The 25,397-nt window shown below is 42.3% G+C and overlaps 1 protein-coding gene across 2 annotated transcripts in view; it reads left to right on the top strand.

The window, feature by feature from the left end:
- Nucleotides 1-25,397, top strand: part of Acvr1 (activin A receptor type 1) — a 122,574-nt gene that overhangs the window by 40,146 nt on the left and 57,031 nt on the right. The window contains exon 1 of one of the 2 annotated variants that reach the window (XM_036183791.1): nt 12,444-12,701. The exons of the other annotated variant lie outside the window; for it this stretch is intronic. The gene's annotated coding sequence lies outside the window, so the exon portion shown is untranslated. Of the gene's footprint in view, nt 1-12,443; nt 12,702-25,397 lie in introns of those variants that run through there. 2 annotated transcript variants of the gene reach the window in all.

Here is a 25,397-nt window from a genome sequence, read left to right as displayed (position 1 = left end):
ATGTGCGGTCTGGGTTGTCTTCAATAAGTCTGACTGCAGGTCAGGGATGGCACAAGCAAGGAAAGCCTCACGCCTCAAACACACTCTAGTGACTCTTATGAGCCCCAGCCCTCACACTTAATGCAAAGGTAAAACTCAGAAGCTAGCCTTTTCTTTCCTGCCAGTGTTAGAAAGTGAGCCATTCTAAACTTCCAGAAGATTAACACTTCCTTTGGGGACTTGTAGAAAAGCAAAGTCAGAGAGACAAATGCTCATGGAATGGACTAGGCCTTAGTCATCTGAAACAGCGAATTTTTCTAAGAATTGTTGACCTGTCAGATAAACATGGTGACTGCTAACGTTATTTCCTTTCTGTATCCACTATACTTTTATGTCCTGTCTACTTTAAAGGTTTGACTATGTGTATGTGTGTATGGCTAGGTATGTGTATGAGTATGTGTGTGTGCCTTTGGAACTGAGATTAATTACAGGAAGTTGTGAGCTGCTCAACATGGGTGCTGGGAGCCAAACTCGGGTCCAGAGCAGCACAAGCTCTGAATCACTGAGCATCTCTCTAGCCCCTCACATCCTATCATAATTAGATATTCTCTGGGCATCTGGGATTGGAGGATCTGGGAAGCCAAGGCATGATGCTACTTTGTTGGTATATGCTCTCTGTTGGGACTTCACTGAAAGCATTAGCACCCAGGGAAACATTGGGGTGATAGGTCACTTCTAGCTTTTCTTGAATTAAAACATTGTATTTTGTCTTATGGTTTTGGAGATTGAACCTACCAGGCCTTTGCATGTGCTGGGCAGATGCTGTCATTGAGCTGCATCCCACCCTTTGCATTTCTTTTCAAACTCATGTGTAGCATAAAGTTTACACACACAACACACACACACACAAGCGTACATATGTTTGTGTCTTAAGGTTACTATTGCTGTGATGGAACCGCATGACCAAAAGCAACTTAGGGAGTAAAGAATTTTTTGTCTTATATATCTTGACTCACAGTCAGTTGAGGGGACCAAAGCAGGAATTCAAACTGGTCAGGAACCTAGAGGCACAAGCTGATGCGGAGGCCATAGAGGGGTATTGTTTATACGCTTGTTCCTCATGGTTTACTCAGCCTGATTTCCTATGGAACCCAGCACAACCAGCCCAAGGGTGGCCCCACCCACAATTGGATGGACCTTCCTTTATCAATCATTAATTAAGAAAATGCTCTATTGGCTTGTCTTCAGTCCAATCTGAGGGATGCATTTTCTCAATTGAGGTTCCTTCCTCTCAGATGACACTAGTTTGTGGCAAGTTGACATAAAAACTAGCCAGTATATACAAACATATATAGTGTTTGTTCTTTGTTTTTGTAATCATTGGACAAACAGAGCACATTTTAATTAAGGATGATATTAAAACCTTTGTGGCGGGTGATCTCAGTACTTGAGAGGCTGTAACAGGAGGATTGCATGCCTGAGACCAGCCATGGCCACACAGCAAGTTCAAGGACAACCCAAGAAACAGAGTGAAACACTGTCTCAAACAACCAAGCAATCAGTCAAACCAAGCAATCTGAATTAGTTTCTGAACTGGGTGAGCAGCACTTGCCTGGTATGCATAAGGCCCTGGGCAAATTTCTCATTTACATTAGTGATTCTGTCACCTTTGGGAATTAGGTTATCGATGGTAAATATAGATCGTTCCTATTAATTGTCAGGTAAGATGCGTCTTCAGAGATGTGATATCGCAAATGACCGGAAGGCCAGTATTTCAGCTGGTGCTGATGTAAATTAACCACAGGTGTGGAAGCTGGAGGCTCATGATGAAGAGTGTGAATGTGATCAATGGCAGGCATGTTTCATTTTATAAAATGAATCTATCAAAATGAATCTGGGTGCCAAACTGTCCTAATTAATAATAACTCCAAATCAAGAACCCTGCAATTCTGTTAGTGGACCGAATGCTTAATGATATGAGACTGAAGTGTGGAAGGAAAAAAAAATCTGTGCTTTGTGGTTACTGATATAAAATTGCTTGAGCTGTGGAAGCTGGGTATTCAGGTAGCAAAGATAAATGTAGTCTTGATAATAGCATGTATTCCGGAAATACTCCTGTCTCTAGCCTCTCACCCACGTCACCTCCTCTCTAAAGTATCGTTGGAAAAGGGGTTTCTCCCAATTCTGGTAGTTGATTTGCAGACCTGACTCTTCCCATTCCACCCTTTCTTTTAGTGGTCTCCCAATAACTCAGGAGTCCTTTCTTCGATGCCCTTCCATGTTGATTACTCCAGCCCACAGCCCCCCTCAGATCCACAGTTATACACAGCAGGGCATGCACTCAGGGCAGGGGACAACTGTAAGGAGCACGCCCTTGCAATGTTATGTGTAGTTAACTTTCCTTTGCTGTGACAAAATACCCAAGATAGTCAGTGTTACAAGAGGAAAGGTTTATTTGCCGCAGAGTTTCATTCTGTCCTTGTTTAGACTTGTCCTGGCATTATCATGGGAACACAGAGATTTGAGGATGCCTGTTTGCCTCTGGTGTTGGGTGTGGGAGAAATAAAAGTCTCAGTATCCCCTCCAAAGACATGCCCCAATCACCTAATTTCCTTCTGCTTGGCCTTCTCTGCTGAAGATTCCACCAACCCCAAGTAGGGCCACAGACTGGCAACCAGGTTTTTAATCCATGGGGTGTTGAGGAGCATATTTACAACCCATAATATAATCAGAGGAAGAACACAACCTACTCATTGCAGCCCCTTCACTTTGACTGCAAGTGTCTGGAAAGAGGCCAATGAGAGACAGCCCGCATGCAGGAACTGTATGGGGCATGGCTCCAAGTGACCGTCTCAAGAATAATTTTCTGGGAAAAAAATTAGCATTTTTCTTGTAAGATGAAGCATCTCCTTTCATAATTTTACTGACAGTATCTTAGTTTCCAGTAATAGTGCATTTGTTAGCATGATGTCTGTGTGTTGCTCGCCAGTCCTGCCTTCTTTGGTGATTTAGAAAACAGATTATGTTCTACTAGAATGCACAATAGTTCTTTGTTCTCCAGTGTGAGTACAAAGCTATGGATGAGTGTATATGGTTTGTGTTTTCCTTTTTGTGTAAAGTAAGAACTCTTTGTGGCTTACTCTTAGTAATTTAGCACTGGGACTGGGTATCTATGTATCTGTTTACATACCTACTTACATATCTGTCTAGATATGTATGTATGCACGTATTGCTTTGACTTAAAAGGCGAGGCAACACTAAAAGTGGATTAGACCTACCTCCTTCTTGCCATTAGTATTATTATTTTTTTATTGTTTATATTCTGGGCGGTTTCCTCATGCTTTGAGTCCAGTATCGAGTACCAGTTCATTCATCCAACTTTTCTCAAGGAGCTGTCATCTACAAGCTGGCCCCCGATGTTTCACTGGTGAAAATACAACCTATAGTTGATGAGTCTACAAACCTACTGGTGGAAATAGATGAAAACATTGAAAGGTTGAAAGACTTCATGGGTGCCACACAGTAGTTGAGTTTGAGAGTGCTGGGTGAGAAGCATGGAACTCAGATAGCTTGTGGATTTGGGCTTCAGGACATGATGCTGAAGCTGATCATGAACCAGAGGAGTTTGCCAGATTCCCAGCATGGAGTCATTTCAGGCAGACATCCACCAAGGTGGTGGAGAGAGTGGTGACATCTAGCTTTCGAGTGCTACGTGTATTATGCCCTGTGGGGGACCATATCTGGTAGGCATCCAGTTTTTCTTTGGATTTTGTTGTTCACTTACCCCTCAATTGGTAAACAGATTAAATTCCACGCAAACCTTTGAGTTAAGAACTGCTGAGTTACATGAAAAATGTTTTTACCTTTTTTTTTTTTTTTTCTGAATGAGTGTGTTGGGTGCCATCCTAGTGGAGACGATAAGAAAACCATCTTTAATTAAAGAGTATCCCTTTAAGTGTAATTCTTAAAGAATCCTGCTGGAAGTAGTGAAAGAAATATCTTAAATAGACAGGCTTTGAGCTAGTGGGGAAGGTACTGCAGTTTATAGAAATGGGCAGTGGATATCAGAGAGGGTAAGTGACTTCCCTATATCACACAGCACAGGCTCGGAAGAACATCGGTTCATTGGTACTGTGCTTTCTCCAACAGACCTTGTTTAGATCTGTGTAATCTGGTACAGATGGAAGACCTTCCTATGGAGCACTCTGGTGCTTACCAACACCATCAGTGGTAGATGTGGAGTCGATTCTTAAGTTTTATTTTGTGTAAACTCACCGTACAGAGGCCAGACAAGTGCTTGTGGGTGATTTGGGTTGGAAAGGATATGACCCAATTATAAAAACCTATGATCAGTAAGTGAGCCACCACGCCAGTAATCCTAGCACTTGGGAAGCTGGAGGAGCCAGGGATTGAGGCCAGCCTGGACGATGTAGTAGGATGCCTTCTCAAAACAACAAGCCAAACAAAATGATGTGGAAGAACTTGCATTTCTCCTCATTTTATTTATTTTTGAAAGAGTGGTTCATTTCATAGACCAAGCTAGCCAAGTCCGGAGGTAATCTTTCTGCTTTAGCAGTTTGGGGATCATGAGTGTGTAATGAGCCACACCTGGCTTTGAGACTATGCAGGGGGGTTGTTTAGACATCCCTTACAGGACCGGCAACTACTTACAAAGTATATAGCTTGTCTGACACAGTTACAAAGTAGCGAACACACACCGGAAAGCAAGGTTGCATAAATCATTGTTCATATCTTATTTTTAACTTGATTGGACTTCCTCCTGCCCCACCTCGTCTCATGTTCTTGGCATAGGGTCAGTTGCCTTAGTAGCCTTGGGGATGTCTATATGGCTTGTGGGCAGATAATAGTTCCAACAAAACAAGTAGGATAGAGTGTTGAACTGTCCTTCAGTTTATTCTTGATGAAGCTTAGTTAGGGAAGTGACCTGATGAACATTTTATTTAGGTTAGTAACTGACATGCATGTGATAAAGAAAGGGGTTTAGGAATCCTTGGCTCTTTATTCCCGCTTTGCTCAGGGTGGAAACTTGCCTGCCACACAGTGGCTCTAAGTATAAGTTTGTCATTGTTAGTGCATTTGTTTTTTCTGTAATTTAAACTTTGTCCATTCCATATAGATTTTAATCTAGTGCGATGTTAGACTAGGCATTGGAGATACAAACAAGATGTTGGATGCGGAGTTTCTGCTTTCTGGAGTATCTCCCTGGGAAGCTTTGCCAAGAGGTCTGTGTAGTGAGGTACATAGACCTCAGTATCCCAGAATAAAGCTGAGGAGATACAAAATGCCAGACACCTCATTATAAAACCAGAAAATCTGGTCCCGGCCCAGTGGGTGGCATCACTTCGAACTCTTTGTGAAGGTGTTTTGAGATCAGGAGCTGATGAAAGCCTGGATGGTGTTATGTGTGAAGGTAATCATCAAGGATTACCATGTTCCGGTGAGTCAACAGTTAAAACATGGGCATCTTGTGGTGGGGGAGTGTGATGCTGGGGTAGGATGCATATGTGGAAGCTGCACCCGACAGTCTGAAGAGGAACCTGCTCACTGTTCATTCAAATCTGGTTCCATTCAGAGGTGGCGGGTTGGGAGAATGCACGTGTGTGTGCAGACACACACACTCAAAAAATAGACACCACTGGGCACCGATGAAAGGAGAGGTCAGGGATAGGGCAGAAAAGAAAAGAGGCAGTTGAGGGGTGTCTTTCTGTTTTGGTGGACTCATGCCTCTTCTCTAGTGAGGAGGTAATAGTGGAGTGGGGGCAGGGTACCATTTTAGTTTCTAATCTTTGTTGTGAAGATTTGCTTAATTATGATTATGTATGTGTATGAATGTTTTGCCTGCATACATGTTTGTGTACCATGTGCATGTCTGGTGTCCATGGAGGCCAGAAGTGGGTGTTGGATCCCCTGGAACAGGAGTTAATGGATGGTTGTGAGCTGCCATGTGGGTGCTGGGAACTGAACCAGGGTCCTTTGGGAGATCAGACAGTGCTCTTAACCACTGAGCCATCTCTCCAGCCCTGCTTTGTAGCTTAAGGCGTTTAGAATTTTTTTTTTTTTTTTTTTTTTTTTTTTTGAGCTTCTGCCAGTAGACATTGGGCTCTTAATCTTTCATGTCCCTCTTTTCTGGTTTTTATGTGGAATCCTGCTTTTTAAAAAAACAGCGATCATGGATCAAAGTGGTCAGAACTTCGCCTTCTCATGATCAATTGCAGTCATCCTCATTGTTGCCCGTTTTCACTCCTTAAATACTGAGTTTATATAAGCTGATAGTAATGAGCCACTGAATGCCATAGCCTTCCAATGTGGCCCCTCTGCTGGGACGTCACGATGTTGGTTTTGCCTGTAGGAGACTGCTGCTTGAAGTGTTGGATCGGATCACATGACACGTGGTTGGCAGGGCTGAGCCTCAATCCAGGGCGCTGGTACAAGCCTGGAACTCTACTACGGCCTGTTGCCTTTGTTCTCTCAAGTTTCAACCTTGAACCTCTTTATGTTCCTGGCACAAATAAATGGGTCTTTGGTTGGACAAATAAAAAGGATTTTGATGGACCGCCAAACCACTTCAGTGGAGAGTTTGGAGGTTACAAAATCTAAGCAGGTTATCTTCAGAAGTGGAGTCTGGTACTTAATTACACTCAGTAATTAAGTAATCCACCATGAGTCCCTCTCCTCAGCCAAATCATACATTAAATTCTAGAGGGGAGTCTCCCTGGTGTTGGGCCTTAAATCAGGTTCCTGGGAGTGTACAGTCTCCCTTGTATCTTCTCTTTGACTGGTCCTTAGGCTGGGGACAGACTTACGTGTTTTACCTTAAAACACCCTGGAGATTCCATTTTATTTTTTATATTGGCTCTCCGTGACACTTTTCTTCTTCATCTCTTAGAAATCTAATGTTTGCTTCCTACTCGTATGTAGATGTATGCCGGGAGGGAAGGTAGTGCTTCTGTGATTGAATTCTTTCCTGAGACTTCTTGGATAGTATACTATATCTGTTTTTCTAAAACCTAAGAAAAATCACTTAGCAAGGGAGTGGAAAATACATTATAATTCTTCTACAAGAGTTAAAAGAGTCAACACAGAGGCACTAGCAGATAAAAAGAATCTGCTGATGTCAATGTGAAAGCTAGACTCAAGATGCCCAGTGGGTTGAAGGACAGGCTAGATTGACATTTTGTGGAGTCAAAGCAGGAGAGGCATGTGGGAGAGAATTGGTCACGATTGCTTGTAGCTGTTGCTGTGTTATAAATGTGTGTTTGTGGCCCAGCCTGCTTGTCTTGGTGAGTCATCCTTGCAAATAAAATCAGTTTATATGCATAGCATACTGTATACAAATCCTAAGTGTAGCATTCCAAGAAATAAGTTTCAGAAGCAAAATACATCTTTAACTTGGCAGTTTCAACATTCAGTTATGCGTACTACTGTTAACGTAGCTCGTGGATTTGAATGTAGGTTATTGTATGGGTCAACAAACTTTTTCTCTGGAGGGCTAAATAGTAAATATTTTAGGCCTTGCAAACATACGGACTCTGTCACAACTATCAACTCTGCCATTTTAGTGTGAAGGCAGCCAACACACTATATGTAAAATGAACACATGTGTCTGTTCCAGTAAAACTCTTATTTATAAAAGCAGACTGTGGGCTGCATTTTGCTTGCTATTGGAATACTATTCAGTAATGTTTGCAGGTGTCCTCCAGACTTTAATATCTGCTATAGGCTGTAATTCTTTGCAAATATCACCACGTACATTGTCTTATTTAACAGTGTCTCTGCCTATCCATGAGAAAGTAAAGTTTGGTGGTGGTGGTGGTGGTGGTTCTTCTCCTTCTTCTTCTTCTTCTTCTTCTTCTTCTTCTTCTTCTTCTTCTTCTTCTTCTTCTTCTTCTTCTCCTTCTTCTCCTCCTTCTCCTTCTCCTTCTCCTCCTCCTCCTCCTCCTTCTCCTTCTCCTCCTCCTCCTCCTCCTCTCCTCTTCCTCCTTCTTCTCCTCCTCCTTCTCCTCCTCCTCTTTCTCCTCCTCCTCCTCCTTTTCCTCCTCCTCTTTCTCCTCCTCCTCCGTCTCCCTCTTCTCTTCTTCCTCCTTTTTCTCCTTCATCTCATCATTAATATCACTGTTATTATTATTACTGAGATTGGTCTATATTGTGTTTTTGAAGCTGGTCTTCAATCCCTGGGCTCAGGCTTCCCTCCTTTCTTAGCCTCTGAAGTAGCTGAGATGACACAGGAGTATGCAACCATATCTGGTTTGTTTAGAATTTTTTTTTAAAGATTTATTTATTTATTTTGTATACAGAAGAGGGCGCCAGATCTCATTACAGATGGTTGTGAGCCACCATGTGGTTGCTGGGGATTGAACTCAGGACCTCTGGAAGAGCAGCCAGTGCTCTTAACCTCTAAGCCATTTCTCCAGCCCAAAATGTAAATTATTATTATTTTTTTTCGAGACAGGGTTTCTCTGTGTGGCTTTGCACCCTTCCTGGAACTCGCTTTGTAGATCTCTGGTCTCGAACTCACAGAGATCCGCCTGCCTGTGCCTCCTGAGTGCTGGGATTAAAGGCGTGCGCCGCCACTGCTGCCCAGCTTTGTTTAGAAATTTTTAAGAATGATTTTTTTAACCTCTAGAGAAATTTTTGGAAATAGCCATATTTCCCCCCCAAATCCAAAGATTAACTTTGTTAGGATTTTGAAAGCTCCCAGAGTCAGGGAGCCATTGTTCTGCTCTGTATTTCACTTCTTGATTTGTCTGCAGTGGCATTCCCAATGTTTTGTCACGCTCCCTGCCCTTCTCAGTCCTCCAGGGCTGTTGCCATTCAGAACACGTGTCTTACCTTTTCTTTTTCCATTGAGCGGTTGGGAATTTTAGGAACTGGCTAAGTTCCTCCTGCCCTCCTGCCCTCTATGCAGAATGAATTCTGCTAGTAATGGTAGACCAAGACCTGTCTATCTCTCGTATCCAGATAGCTGGAATGGGTTGTTTTTGAAGGATTCTTGAAGGCTATACCAGTAAGCTCTTTACCCTTGTAGCACGATGCAAATATTGTTTGGAGTTGGTATGTTTTCTAGTTTTCCTGCCAGAATACTTCACCGAGTTAGGAAATGGGGCCTAAAAAAAATCACCTCTGAACACTCATTTCTATACATAGAATCAAGAGACAGTTTAACAGTGGCAATTAAGGGCATAAACTTTTGGAGTCAGAAAATATTGTCTTCTGGTTTTACCACTTATTAAAATAAGACCAACTGACTTACAGTTGTCTGAACATATTTTTTATATATATATATATATATATATATATATATACAGAAGAGGAATCGTACTGTGGTTAACATCTGTTGTAGCTGATAGGATTAAGTTGGATAACATAAATAATTTGGTTAACTAATGTCAGAGATGAGTGATTCCTAGCACTCTCCAAGGTGAAAGCTATTTATATTTCCTGTTTCATGGAGGAAAAAAAAAAAAACCTGACAGAGGTTAAATGATGAATGAAGGTCACATGTAGTAAGTTGGGAAACTCAGCCTGCCTGCTTCCAAGTCTATGTTCTTATATGATACCCTGCTTCTTCAGGTAATTTGTTTAATGAATGCTGTCATTTATTTGGGTTATTTAGCTAGGTGGGTAGAATGCACAGGTATGAGATTGTTTTAGGAAAGATAGAAATTCTCAATGTCTGCAAGCCACAGTTTCTAGAAGCCAAGGATATAGTTTTAACTAAAAAGTTGAGACTTGTCCTGATTTTGTTTTTCTGTTTCTTTGTTCCTATAGCGAGTCCCAAGAATTGTAAGTACTTTTTGTATTAGCCTGTTCTCAGGTGCTATTGCTAAGAACCAGTCATGCACTTTTAAACTTCAGGATGGCAAACATGTGCCTATTATAAGTACCTAACGCTGGAATTAGAATGTTGGATTGGATTGCCCCCCCCCCCTTGTGGTTATCCGCTCCTCCTTCACAGGAACATGTCTTAGAATTTATGGGTTAGGTTTTCACATGGCTTGGTTAGCTGCCAGTCGTTAAAACTCCATAGCCAAACAAATATGTTGGCCAAACTTTTAAGAACTATACTTAGGTCTCAATAAAAGTCTAGTTCAAGTTGTTGCAGTTTGTTATCTAATTATCTTATAGCACCAATTTTAATTAGAATGTAAGTCTTCAGTTTGCATGATATTTTAAATGACTGGGGGTTTTGAATGTAGCTGTTTTCCTTTCCTGTCGTTTCTGCCCAGGTTGCTTACTGACAGGAAGATTATTTGTAGGCAAATAGGCTCTACATAGTATATTTGAAGGGTTGGGTATTTGGAATTTGCTCAACATTTGAACCTTTTATTTATCGCCCTTTCAACTCCTTTTAACTTTTATCAATTTAGTGTTTTTAGATGTATTTGTTTTATTTCATGTGTATGAATATTTTGCCTGCATGTATGTGTGTGTGTGCACCACCTGTGTGCCTGGTGTGTGTGGATGTCAGAAGAAGGCATTGGAGCCCCTGAAACAGGAGTTAGAGGTAGTTATAAACAACCATCCCGGTGCTGGGAACTGAACCCTGGTCTTCTACAAGAGCCACAAGTGCTCCTAACTACTGAGCCATCTCTCCAACCCCCTTACCAAATATTTTTCATATAGTACCTCACAGTTTTGACTACAGTCTATGGGGCTTTAGATAGTCCAGTACATTTGGCACAATAAATGTTAAATTATACTTAAATTTTAATTTGGTTTTTCATCCTGTAACTTTTGAGCCCTAACAGTATACTACTAATAGAGTGAAGGAAGAATGGAACAGAAGAATAATGTGTAATCTGCACCTGGTTTTAAATTGAATTTGGGACAAATCCACTTTACAGTACAGAATTGGGCACCAGATTGAGACATATAGAATATAAATACCAAGAAATTAGAATGAGAAAGACCTGGAACATCTAATAATAGGCCGAGAAGGCCGAAAACAGGCAGGGAATGTGAACATTGTTAAATAATGGTAAGGAATTCCATGTAGAAAAGACAGGTCATAGAGGTTGTACTTTAAAAGGAGGCCAGGGCAGGGTGCTCAGGGTGATCACTCAGTAGCACAGGTTTTTAAACAGAGAATTTTGAGGATAAATAAATAAATAAATATCATCATCAGATTAGGTTTACTTCCTTGTTGATCTAAACCTTCCACTGATATACAGCAGCACCCATGCTCTTTGTAGTCTGACAGTTTTGGCTACCCCATTCCTAAAACACAAGGACCCACAGCAACCTTCCCGAGAACCCATCATACTTCCCTGGCACCAGAAGCCCAGAGAAACACCAGCATTTCAAGCATTTCGACAGTTCGTGGAAACTCAAGGGTCTGTGGAGCATTTTTCAGGTGCCCACTTGAGGATAGACCATCACCCTGACTTTGCCACATAGTTGCAGGGAATGGCTGATCTATGGAGTTTTTTTGTTTTTGTTTTTTTTTTTAACTGTGTCTTATTTTAGGTGTGCTGTTTGTGTGTCTAGATTTTCTTTTCAAGTTGATTGGGACCCTCAATTTAAGCTGAAGTGAGGCCTGTTGAATTTCAGGGTAGATGGAGGGTTTTCTTTTCCACATGGTTATTTAGGAATGTAGGTTTGTTTTCTACTGAGGTTTATTTACACAAGCGCTCTCTTGGCAAAGTGTTCCTTCAGGTTAAAAAACGGGGAGCTTTTTTTTTTTTTCTGAGAGGAGTGGGGGAGGGTCTGGTACTTTGACTAATGATTTGAATGGGAAAGTTTGATTCTAATAAAAATTTCCTCTTCCTTGAGCAAATGTTGATGTTTTCCACTTTCCTAAAGGAAAAGGGAGTTTGGGTGGTTTTTGTTTTTTGTTGGTTATCTGGAGCCCCTTCCCTTCCGTTTTGTACGCAGTCTCCACCATTGTTCTGGGAGTCTTTGAACTGTATTATCTACTACTAAGAATGCTGCTTGAATATGGCCCAAACCCAGCAGTTTCCCAGTAGTTCTTCAAGAATTAGTTAGTCTGGTGTTGTCTTTCGGAGGGACCATCGTTCTGGGGACTGGGGAGGCAGACTTTATTCATCCTTTATACTGTGCAGACTGTTTTTTTTTTTTTTCCTAGTGCGTAAAATAATATTCATAGCCATTTTTTGTTGTTTGAGGTTTTCTCGTGATGGTTTAGAGTATGTGGCATATGGACTTTAAAGCAATTTGACTTTGAATTACTAACGTCTTACTGGGTTTGTGTCACTTATAAAAATATTTAAAGAGCAGTGCTGCTCTCTGACCTCAACACATGCGTATCAGCATTTCAGATTTTCCATTCTTGCTGCCCTTGCTAATGGGCTGTCACTGTATGGTTCCAGTGGAGAAGCTTGTCAAGTATACTTCCGTTAGCCAACATCGTCAGAAATGCAGCCATCTCTGCTTAGTGGCCTTCTCTCTTCTTTCCCTCTGCAGCCCCGAGTGTGCGGCGTGCTAGTTTATCTGGCCATAGGGAGCCTGCTGGGGGCACATACAGTTTCAGAAGACTTCAGGAGCTCCTCTCCCACTGTCCTCTCCCTTTGAGCAGTGAGTGCCTCTGTGGAGGCGGACCTGAGCTGGGTGTACCCAGGAACTGGCTTTAACTGTAGCCTTGCAAGGCTTTCCCTGGACCTCACGGCGCCGTGTTACCAGCCGTCCAGCCTTTCCACAAATTGCCTCTTTTAATGCTGTTTGGCACAGATCAAATCGACTGGGTAAGTTCTCCGCCACAATGTTGATTTAGTTGTTTTCCACGAATCTAGTACATGAAAGTTTGGGGCAGCTGGCTAGTTCTTAGTTCTTGCATGGCCTGAATAGCAAGGACTTTACTGGGCCACATCTTCACAGTCCTCCACTTTGGGCAAGCTGTTCAAATGCCACCAGCATGTCCCTACATAGAAAATGCTTCCACTCCCTTTTCCCACTAGGGCCACAGGATTTGCTTCTTCCTTTCTTCCCTTTTCCACACATGAACCTATTTATTCAGAGACATGTTTTATGTGCAAAACACACATATCAGCTGTTTCAAAACCGATAAAACATAATTAGACATTGTGGCTTGCAACTTGCTTCTCTCCACACTTGATATATTGTGGGATTTAATTTCAGTGTAAGTAATCCTTCCTTAGTGTCCTTTATATGAAGTAACATGGTAATAACCAACCCTCCTCCAGTGAGGAGTTAGCCTATAATTTAAAGGGGGTGGGGGATGGCAGACCTTTCACCTTAGGGAACTGGCTGTTGATACTGGGCTCTTAAGGTTATGACTTTGCATTTTCAGGCCAGGTGAAGCAATTTGGGCTGTTATGAAGGTATGATGTTGTATCGGTTTTTTGATTTTCTGACAGCTAATAGTTTGTAAATTCTGGCTTCCAGCCTTTGAGGATCTTGAGATACTCTTCTGCCGGGGCAAGGTGGTGTGAGGCTGAGTTAGTTTTAAAAGAAAGTAATGAATAACAGGGGTGGTGTGGAGACTTTTGTTTTGTTTATTTATTTATTTGCAGGGTGGAGGAGACGGCGGCTAGAGTTAATCACTAACTGTCAGTCTCAATTATGAAACGGTGTGAAAATGATTGGGCTCAGTTGTTTCTCAGTGTGGCCAAGAGTGTGAAACGCATTAGAGGAACTTTCAGATGCCTTTCTTTGGGAATGAATATTTGTATTTTTTTTATTATTGTATAAAGTATTTATGTTTTAGAAAGTTAGTATAATTGATGCATACAGGTTTTTCTTTTAATTTTTTAATGATTAATTTATTTTTACTTTATATGCAATGGTGTTTTGGGTGCATGTCTGTGTGAGGGTCTCATCCCCTGGAACTGGAGTTACAGACAGTTGTAAGCTACCATGTGGGTGGTGGGAATTGAACCCAGGTCCTCTGGAAGAGCAGCCAGTGCTCTTAATTGCTCAGCCATCTCTCCAGCTCCTCAATGCATACAAGTTTTAGAAAGCACAAAGGAAGTGTGGGTTGAGAAATAAGTCTCTTCTTCTGGTTTGCAGAGAACCCACTTAATCTTCTAGCTCCCCACTGTTACGTTCTGAAGTTTTCTTTCAGTGAGTATATAACGCATGCATATGTAAACTGTAGGCTTTTTGTCACAATGGTGATGAGAGGTTTGCATTGAAGTGATGGCTCCATATGTATGTTAGTGCCTTGTTTCTTTACAGTGGGTATGTGGTAGTCCCTTGGAGGAGGACTGTCGTGGACTTAGCCAGTCCTATGTGGATGCACACACAGGTTCTGTCCAGCTTTTACGCTCATGAACAAGGCCGCAGGGAATGGCCTCGTGCGTGGTCTCAGACGTGGTCTCAGCTCTAGGATCCGTGGCCAGCAACACTGCTGCATCAAAGAGCATGCACGTCTTCATCTTGGTCGCCATTTGTTGCTGGTTGTTCTGCTCCTGTTGGGGAGTTTGAGGTGCGAACACCGCTTCCCTCCAAGTCTGCCAGCCACAGTGTAACTGACAAACTGATAGGTGCACGTGTCAGCTTAGCATCTCCGTCATTTCCAGTCTTCTTATTTCAGTTACCTCCGAGCATCGTTCCTGAGGCTTAAAAGCCGTTCATGTTCCTGGCGCTGTTCCCTTTCAGTTTGCGTCTTTTGTCCATTATCCTGTGAGGCTCTTGATTTTTTTTTTTTTTTAGTAATCAAAATGCTGGTTTCTTACAAAAATAACAGATTTTCACCATCAGTTCATAGCTCCCCTTTCTTTCCCTTTCTTGCAGTTTGTACCGTCTGTATTTTTCTTTGGTCATTTGCATAAAGTTAAATTGTTTTGTTTTTCTGATTATTAAACATTCCTTGTAGTTAAATGTATTCATTCAACAAATATTTATTGAATGTCTTTCACATATTAAGAGCTTATTCTAAGTACCCAGCTGTACAGTAGAAGAGAAAACAGACTCCAGTTTTGCTCAATGAAGCTTGGATTCTAGTTGGAGGAGGTAGTTGATAAAACACGAAGAGATTGGTGGAAACAAATATACAGTCGGTCGTTTTGTGGCTCCAGATGTTTGTATCAGTGAAGACAGGTCTCTGAGTGGCAGCCGACAAGACCCCTGTTCTGGTTCCGGCTGGTGTGATATGGTTCTGTTTTTAAGAGTTGAATCTGTGTTCCAATTGGAAGGCTAGGGGTAATCCGCCTTAATTTTCCTCTAGGTGCTCCATCAATTAGTGTAAGGCTGACCTGCTGTAACCAAGGGACTGAAATAGGCTGTGGTTCAAAGAACATAGACATTGACTTTCCCCCCTCACTCAACAGTCCCAGTGAGAGCTAAACAGCTGGGCGGAAGAGCCCATTTCCACCTGACATTGTGTAAGCAGGGTTCTTTCTGTCCCATTGGCTGGCAGCATCACTGCGGTTATTATCTGTATGGTCTTATCGGGTCCTGTCAGTGGCAAGAACAAAGTTCAGGGCAAGTGTTAGAGCTTACAAGCATCGCTGCAGCTTATGTGGTCAGTGAGAAGAACTTCGTCCTGTGGGCACATCCAGCTGCAGGGAGCCTGGGCAGCATTATCTCTGCCTGTCATCTGCTTCCCAAGGAGAAGAGAAGGAGATTTTAGAGGAAAATCAGCAACTGCTTCATTAGCTCCATCATTCCGGTGCCCTTCTCTTACTAACTCTCACTCCTTGGCTTTCTGACAGAGTGGCACTGTAGTCAATTTATTAAATAGTTCCAGTCTTCTTTTTCATTGTTTGTTTTTTCTGAAATTTTACACCCCTCCCACCCTCCTTCTTTGCTATGCCCTAACAGTAGTGGTTCCAAGGTGCCCTTGAACTTGAGACCTTTCAGCGTCAGCCTCCTTACTGCTAGGAATATAGGCCTGTATTGTCTGCTTTCCTTTGCCATATGACTTTCCATATATATTCTGGAATTCTCTCTTTCTGAGATTCCATGTCGTTTCATTAATTTGTCTGTCTATACAAATATGATAACTCAGAACCATAATGTACTTTCTTGGATATAGAGTCTCCCTGTCTTATTTCATTTTACAGGCTTTTCATATTTATTCTTTTGTTTGGCTTATGTGTTTCAAAACATAAACTCCACAGGAGAGTCACATCTAGTCACCATTTCCCCCACACAAGAAAGAAAGCTGCTGCTATCATTGGTGTTTGGTGTCAGCTTTGTTAGCGAGGGCTCCTAAGTTTAAGGTGTTAATTTTGATGATCATGTTGCATAGCTATGTTGGGAAAAACTGCTCTGGAGGCTGGTCCTTCTAGGTCCTTTGACACCAGGAACTGACTTCACTGAAGCAGGTAGGAGGAGTCAGGACTGACTTACATGGCACTGACATGGTGTTAATTTTATTTTAATAAGTGGTTTCTGCTTATAACAAGGAAACCGGTACTTACTTTTCTATTGAAAATAAACTTAGATCTTGCCCCCACCCCCACCAAAACAAAAACCAAAAACCAAACAAACAACAACAACCAAAAAAACCCCAATAACCAAATATCTTTTGGTTGAAGGTAAAGAAAATATGTTTCAGAAACATAGACTTGATTGGACCACACAAGCCTGGGCAGAACTTTGCATACTGAATATGATGCACCTTTCTTGTTATTGTGTGCATATGAATATAGGGTGTGTGTGTGTAAAACAGCACATATCCAACTTTGAGAGTGGCTTTGTTTTTTGTTTTTTAACTGTAAAACTATTTTACTCTTGAAGCATTGTTGTCTGATAAAACTTGCCCCCTTAAGAGGAACACACACAAGTCTACCCATCCCAGACATGGATCCCACAGCAGACCAAGGTTACGGATATTACCAAAGTCCAGCTTGGTGTACCAGTAAGTTTTATTGGGGTTACTTACAGGAGTATGGGTGAGGGGTTACTTACAGGAGCAGAAATGACTCCAAGACAGCTGCATCACCAAGGTCCACCCCAGCTTGGGTAACTGCTCACAAATCTGGAAGCTGGAGCATACTGCACAGCCTGCTGGTGGCTTAGCAGGTTGGAGAGTGTCCTTTCCATGGGACTCTGGTCTACACCTCTTCCAGGCAGCCTGGCAGGTTGCTGCTTTTCCAGGCAGCTAATCTGGTTTCAGTGCAGTTCTGCTCATCTGAGAGATGTCTTTGCAGCACTGCCTCTTTCCATTGAAGAAGCACTCTCCGCTTTTATGGCTTACTCTGTTAGGGAGAGGCCGAGTGAATCTGATCAGTTCCAGGGACTTCCTGAACCTGTTTTGAGTTCTTTACTTTCCTGCTTAAGGAACATCCATGCAAGGTGGAATGTTTCAATCTCAGAGGAAACTGTTACACAACAAGCATATCTAGTTTAGTTAATTCTGATCAAGTGAGATTTTTTGTGACCTCTGCACAGGCCAAGCACATTAGGTAGTTAACGGTGCAATAATTGTTTCCTTGGCTTTCTCTATGGTTTTATCACGGTGGCAGGATCTGTACCTAGCAGTATGGTTTAGTTTGGCCCCTCCTGCTCCTGTCTGGTAAGGTTCTCAAACTTCAGGATTCCCCCACAAGCCATTTCTTCCTGTGCTATATCTGTTGAAGAACCCAGCCACTGCACTGCTTATTTCTTTTTGGGTAGAATTTGGTGACTGTATCTTCTTGCTTTGTTCTTTCAGTTGGAAATGATATCTTCATACCACAATCTGGGCACCAGTGATGCCCATTGCTACTGGATAGCCTCGTTTTGAAGCTATTTTTGTGGGCAGGACCTGGGATCATGATGCAATGTTTATTGTAATTATTTCCAATTGAAATTCAATTTCAGAGGTTTTTCCTGTCTCTGTTACACCTGTATCTTCTTTGTTCCACATAGGCCCCTGGTTTGTAGGAACACTGAGGAGTGACTGTATCAGCGTAGTTACTCATTGGATCAATACCAGGCATCCGGCATTGCCAGTATATCTCAGTTCACCCCTACTTCCCATTCTCAAAACCAGAAGTCCCCCCTTTATGTCTGCTATTCCTGCTCTTCCTCCTTTCCTTGGGGAGAGATTGTTTATCATTGACAATTTACCAGAATTAAACATTGATTTGATTTTAGATGTATTGGAATAATTTTAACTTTGTTAGATGAGATGCTGGGCTTGTAGATATGTTTAGAAGCAGCCATAACTCTTAGGGAGCTAGTGAGAGAGATGATATAATGCCTGGGGTTCTCTTTCTAACACCCCAAGAAGAAAGTGAAAGAACAGAGGAAGTCAGATTCTGTATCTTTGGAACTGGAGTGTAGGCTGCTGCTTGTTTTTAAATTTTATTATTTATTTGTATGTGTGTGTGTGTAGGAGTGGGGGGCAGTGGGTGTGGGTGTGGTCAAGAGGTAGCCATTGTTTTTCATAACAAGTAGAATTAATTGTTTTCTGCCCTCTAGGCTTTCTATCTCTATGTACATGGGTTGTCATCTATTTTTAAAAATTCTCTTTACTGAATACAGTACACTTATTTTATTTTGAACATTGCTCTGTTTAGGTCCATGAGTGGTTTTGATTGGGTGGCTAGTCTTTTGGTTAGATCTGTTTTCAGGTCTCTTTCCCATGCATCCAGAAGTCCCCACTCTCCTCCCACCCCCATTTCCCAGCGCCTCCTTGTTTTCTGTTGTGGTTACTTGGATGATAACCAGTTCAGCTTGTGCTCTGACCCTGGTACAGGGCTCCTTTGCTTTCTCATGACCATATTTATACTTTTGACGGATATATTTAAATGAACAGCTGTGCATTTGTTGAGTCATACCACAATTATCTGATTCTGCTGTAGCTGCTTGACTGGCAAAAGCATATTTCAAGCTAAATTGTGAGAGGATTCCATTAATCACCGCCTTTTGGGGGTGGGGAATGGAGAAAGACCACTGTGAAAAGTCCTTTTAAAGATTAATTAGTGATTCTGTTACTTAGAGTACGTTGAGCTAGTTGCAACTTAATGTGTCACTTACAGAAACTGTACAAAGGTGTAAATAACTATAAAAGGCTTCGCGATATCAGCCTTGTAGGCAAACTTCTCTAAAATAACCATTGTGCAGGCAGCTGCTTACCACTGCTGGTCTCTTCAAATAGATGCGTCCTAGAGGGGTTCCTTTTGTGTGGTGATCAGGGTTCCCCTCAGTGCTTGAATTCATTGGCCAAGTGTTTTGTTTTAAGCTTCCTGAACAGATTACATCAAATGCAGAAGATGTCACGTCTTTCTTTTCTCTCTTCTCAAATGTACTAATTGCAACTGTAACCTCTGATCCAGTCTCTGGCTTCCACCAGCCAGCTCCGTTTTCATCTTGACACCACCCTGCCGCTCTTTCTGAGGTTATTAATAGGCATGGAAGCATAGCTTTCTGAATAGTGTCAATAACTGTTAGAAGACTTGGGGGAGATAATATGTCAATTTGTGACTTGTAGGAGCTGTGTTTTCAAGCTACCAGAGTTGTCCCAGAGTCACTAGAGATGGCTCTCGAGCATATCAGCTGGTGTCTGCAATGAGAGATCCAAGCAGGCCTTTCCAAACGGGCTATTGTCCACCAGGAGCTGTGTGGTGCTCCCAGCGTCTGCCAGCGCCTTTCTGTCTGGCTGCTTCTCTTGGACGGTACTCTGGAAAACTGGAATCCAAGTTAGAAGTGATCTCTTTCAATTTATCTCAAATACTCAGTCGCTTCTCGATTAAATTGAGGTCACAGAGCCCCTCAAGTTCCCACGTCACTTCCTTGCCAAGCAGTATCAGACTGACACTTCACCTTTCTTTCCCCTCCCAAACCAAATGCCACGTAGACTAATGACCACAACTAATGTTTCAGTTGATCTTGAGAACATGGTTACTGCAGGGGAATGTCCCCATGCAGGCTCAAAGTCAAGCAACTTACTGGAGTTTGTATGTGTTGGGGAGGTGGGCACAGTGAAAATAAAATAATAAATACATGGCAAACGTTGCCCCAAATTAAATGCGTTGGGACAGGTATAGCATGTAACACAGAGGGCTGGGAAGGAAGCTCCAACATAGGAGTGGATTTGGAGTGTGAGGGATCCAAGTGGGAGAGGAAGGTGGAACAGAAAGAATATAAAAGGTGTTTTTTTTCTCACCTCCACAGAAATATACTGTAGTGAGAGAGGAGGGGCGGGGAGAGGGAGGGAGGGAGAAAGGGATGGCAAAGGGTAGACATGGAGGAATGGAGGAGATGGGAGAAAGGAGGGGGGAGGGAGGGAGCGAGGAGGGACAGAGAGAGAGAGAGAGAGAGAGAGAGAGAGAGAGAGAGAGAATGATTTTGAATTGCGTCCCCTCTCACACCTAATACCCACTTTAGCACCAGTACTGTCAGTCAGTCCTGCTAACTTTAAAAAATCTCTAGGTTCTTGGCTTGTGTCTACTACAAGCACTTAGGAAGCTGAGTCACGAGGACCACAAGTTTAAGGACCGCTTCAGCTATGAAGTCAGTACCAGGCCTATAGATGAAATTCCAAATGGTCTTAGTAAGTAAGAAACACAGAGCCAAATACAGAGGTAAAGCCTAAGATTAGAGCATGGGCCATGACTCCCTTTAGCTTACCACTCGCTGCCGTCCCTTCCCCTGAGAGAGAGAGACCTTCTTCCTGTGTGACTATCTTTTTATTGCCTTTCTGTTATGCCTTCTCATTGGCTCTAAACCTAACCACATGACTTCCTCGTCACTGCCTGTTTATACAGACCTCCAGGTCTCTATGGTTGGTACTGGGATTAAAGGCTCTTGTCACCATGCTTGGCTGTGTCCTTGACCACACAGAGACTCTGCCTGCCATGTGATCGGATTAAGGGCATGTACTACCACTGCTGGACTTCTGCTTAATGGCTATGACCTCTGATCTCCAGGCAACTTTATTTATTAACATACAAATAAAATATCACATTTCAGCACAATAAAATATCACCATACAGGCCAGCTGGGACTGTTAGATCTTGTCTCACAAAACCAAATAAGAAAATGAGCCATAGAATTAGGACAGTCATGTGCGGCAGTAGGTGTGTAGAATACCATTTGTCCAATTGTTGGTGGGATGGAAAGGTTTGCACAGTGAGAACTAAGAAAAAGACTGCATCTAACTGCGAGCGAGAGGTAGAAATGGGATTTTAAATGGACCCAGAGACCCAGATGTAAAAGGAAATAAGGAAGCCCTTCTTACCCTTATGGTAACAGGAGAAAAGTTCCAATACACTTTTCAGACTAAAGGGAGACGCAGTGGGGCCCCAGAAAGCAGCCAGAATGACATAGAACAGGTAGGAGGTGATGGCATCCTGCTCGCTGAAACAAAGCTGGAGAGCTGTGGCTGTAATCCAGAAGGAGTGGGAAAGAGGATAGAAAACATTCTCCATGGCCAAAGAAAACCTGGTTTTGGGGGACTGGAGGCATACATAGCTCAGTGCCTGCTTTGGAAGCCTAACACCTCGGCATGCAATCCCAGAGAAGGCCAGGATCAGTAGTGCTATCTCTAAGCCCAGCCCTGAGGCGGGGCTGAGGCAGGCAGATCCCTGGGGCTTGGCAGCCAGCCAGCCAAATTCGAGCTGCAGGCTCAAAGAACTTGTCTCGGATAATAAAGTGGCGGGCTATCAAGGAAGATAACCAATGTCAGCATCTGGCGTCCCCATGCGTGTGCACACACATCCTCATGTTCACCTACATGTGTGCCTTCACACAGCCACAGGACCATGCACATGTGTCTTACATACAAATAAAATCGGAAAGGAAAAAAATAATACTTGGGCTTGAGAGATCAGGAAGGCGTGCAGCAGGAAACCTAAATGCTGACTCGCTGGGACAGCTGAGTTTCATTTGTGTCAGGGAGAGCAAAGTCAGTTTTGTTCTGTGAACAAGTAAAGTGAAAGGTGAAGTGGTAACATAAATGCTAATTCTTTGTTGCACCTCAGCCTATGCTAGACCCTTCATTTACTGCCCTTCAGTTACCGCCCCTTCCCCAATTCGCAGATTATATTTTGTCCCCCTTTTTCCTTTCCCAGGCGTGTATCTGGAGTGCATCTGCCACAGCTGGAATGTTTATAGGGTAATGCCTTCAAAACATGTTCTTTCCTGAAATGATCTGTGATTATTTCCTCTTACCCCAGGATGAGCAGATCCGGGGTCTGGTTTTCAGTTCTATAGACTTGTCCAAGGAGCCTTTTGTATAAGTCTATCCCAAAGGGTCAAGTTACGTGCTAATATTCTGAAGGTAACCCCCTACCAGAACCCCTCCAGCAGCAGGGCAGTCTATATAAAACATGCTCTGGCAGCGTGCACATTGCCAGTTCAGAGTGTGGTGTTAGAAATATTTAACAGGCCATTTGTGGACTGAGGAAAAGACCCTGACTTAACTTATATGGTATGTTATCTTCAGTCTTGCCTCTCTTTGCAGGCATTACTGACAGCTCATGTCTCTTTCACCCCTCCCAAAGGCCCAAGAGTTTTGGAGGAAGCTGCCCTTGGCTAGCTCATTCTCTATTGGGCTCTGGTGCCTATTTTTTGTTTTGTTTTGTTCGAGACAGGGTTTCTCTGTGTAGGTTTGCACCTTTCCTGGAACTCACTCTGTAGCCCAGGCTGGCCTCGAACTCACAGGGATCTGTCTGCCTCTGGCTCCCAGTTGCTGGGATTAAAGGTGTTCGCCATCACTGCCTAATTTTACATTATCCAATTGGCCAGAATGGTTGGGTTTTGTCCTAGATGGAGGTTGTTATAAGAATGCCTTCCTTCAAAGTTTCATTTAAAAATATGTATTACTGGATTTACTTTGTCCTCAAATAAACCTTATACTAATTTCCATATTTATTTTGAGGTGTGAATTATGAGAGAATTGATGAATGAATTAAGGGTGGACAGGAACATGAACACACTTGCAAGAAAGTCTTGTTTTTCCCAAATAGCTTCTTTGACATTGATTTTCTTCTGGGAGGCAGGCGGCTGAGGGGAGATTGTTGGAGGTTACAGAGTATGTGAAACTAATTTTGACTGTAGAGGAAAGAAAGGAGGGCATAATTGAAAGGTGACTCAAATCACCATGATGGAAAGATTGTTCTCCAAGGGAAAGTTGAAGATAGATGAAGCTCAGATTGATTAATTTGGATCAAATGTTGATGGTAAAACTGGTCTGAGGATTAGCCTCTGGTAGGGTGGCCATTTCAGGATGGCGATTAAGTCAGGCTAGTGACTAGTCAAATGGTTTTAGGTTTCAGCTCACATGTTTGGGATAGTCACTTGTATCCATCTATTTTCTTATTTGTACAATAAGATTACTGTGACTATTATGTTTTACGAAGAAATTCATGCATATTTATTTCTAAACACAGTGCCAGGCATATTACCTGGGTGCACTACTACTGTAGAACATTGATAAGATGTTGACTTATCAGTATCTTTCTTTGCTCCTCCCCAGCCTTTTGTGTTTTGTAGATTTTATTTTAATTAATTAATTCTTATATTGTAGAAGGAACAATAAAAAATCCTGAAAACACATGTAATGATGGAAAAAGTCATCACTGAGTAGTCGTGAAGGAGCCCTTTTGAGTGGTGGACAGTCAGGATGCCTGCACATGGATGGTATAAAAGTCATTTGAAGCAGGGAGGAGTGATTATTGACTGTGTTTCAAGACTATTTTTAACCCAAAGATTGTTAACAATAAAACAGTGTCAAGACTTCCCTTTTCAATAAGGCTCAGTGAGTCATAAATGGGCCAACCAAATGAATTTGGGCAGGCAGGGCAGACAAAAGAAACTTTCATTGGATTTTATGATTATTTTCCTCTTATGGAAAGCAAATTGCATTCTATGCAGAAGTCCAGATTGTAGGAACATCCTTTATTGCCTACCATAGTTTAAAATTATTTTGCCTAACATGAGTTCTGAAAGTTGAATACAGTGGTCCATTATGCATTGGTTATTCTGTGGTCAGTACCAAATGGTATTTTTGGTAGTAGATTTCAAAGGATTTGTGGTTTCTTTCCCCCAACCCAAGATATAACATTTTGATGAACAAAAGAACTACTGAACTTGATCTGAACCCACACATGTTAGAAATCCAGGGAAACACTAACTCTTTAGCTGGTGTTGCCCAGATCTAGAAATGGAGTATGAAAAGTATCATGGTGTTTGGAAAGTGGTTCTGTTCTGCTCCGTGATTGTCTGTTTTTAAGGTAGAGAACATGGTAATATTCTCCCTCCCTGAGAATAGGCCTGACACATTACAAGAGATGGCATTGTCTACAGCATTAAGAGTAGTTGTGCTGGGTGGTGGTGGCGTATGCCTTTAATCCCAGCACTCGGGAGGCAGAGCCAGGCGGATCTCTGTGAGTTCGAGGCCAGCCTGGTCTACAGAGCAAGTTCCAGGACAGGCATCAAAACTACACAGAGAAATCCTGTCTCAAAAACAAACAAACAAACAAACAAACAAACACAAAAAAATAAAACAAAACAAAAGCCCAAGAATAGTTGCTGCCTATTGAGGAACAGAACCAAGAGGAGCAGGGGGAAATACATATACCAGAGGCAAAAATTTATACTCTGAACCTTGTGGGTAGTGTTTATAATCCCCAGTACCCTATCATTTTTTGCTTAGGGATTTTGGCAGTTGGACCAAAAGGAGATGAGCAGTGTGAGTATCTTCTTAGCATTCTAACACTTACCCCTTTCTCATAAACCTTTGGTTGTCTATATAAAACATTATTCATATATTGAAGGACGTCTAATGCATTCCTCCTAGGCTGTTGGAGTTCTCTGATGTTGGAATGGCTCCCGGGATTTTTACACTCCACAGCGTCTCTGTCCAGTGTTGGGCGGTGCTCTGTCCGAGCCGTTGCTGCCATTGCTGATGTCGTGGCAAAGGATGGTGGCTTTTACAGAGCGAGGTAGTGACTTTTGAAGTATGGTGCAGAGTCCCTGGGGATCCTGACACATTGTTCTGGCGTCTGCAAGGTTCTGGTTCTCCAGAGCTGGTGTTGGGTTCAGGCTGGGTTTACTGTGTGTATGTTAACCAGCAACATGCGCTAACAGATGGGCTGTAGAATCATGAGTAGGATCAAGGCATCTTCCAAGCCAAACACAGAGACTTGCTCAATGTAAAACAATGCCACTTTCCTCTGTATACATGTTCTGTAAAAATAAAATAATACTTTTTTCAAATTTGTTTTTTTTAATCTGGTAATATATTTTTTAAAAATATGAATACAATATTTTATAAATTATGCTTTACTTATTTTTTTTTGGGGGGATGGGGTTTCTCTGTGTAGCCCTGGCTATCCTAGAACTCAATCTATAGACTAGGCTGGCCTTGAACTCACACAGATCTGCCTGCCTCTGCCTCCTAAGTGCTGTGATTAAAGGAATGTGCCACCACTGCCCAGCGTGTTTTACTTTCTAACATAGTAAATATCAGTAGATAAAGCCCACATACTTAATACTCAGCAGTTTTCAAGGAACATAAAGAGGCCTGAGATCAGTCAACTGGC

The sequence above is a fragment of the Onychomys torridus genome, chromosome 4, assembly GCF_903995425.1.
Source record: "Onychomys torridus chromosome 4, mOncTor1.1, whole genome shotgun sequence".
Classification (NCBI taxonomy): Eukaryota; Metazoa; Chordata; class Mammalia; order Rodentia; family Cricetidae; genus Onychomys; species Onychomys torridus.
This window is presented reverse-complemented; position numbering and strand designations above follow the sequence as displayed.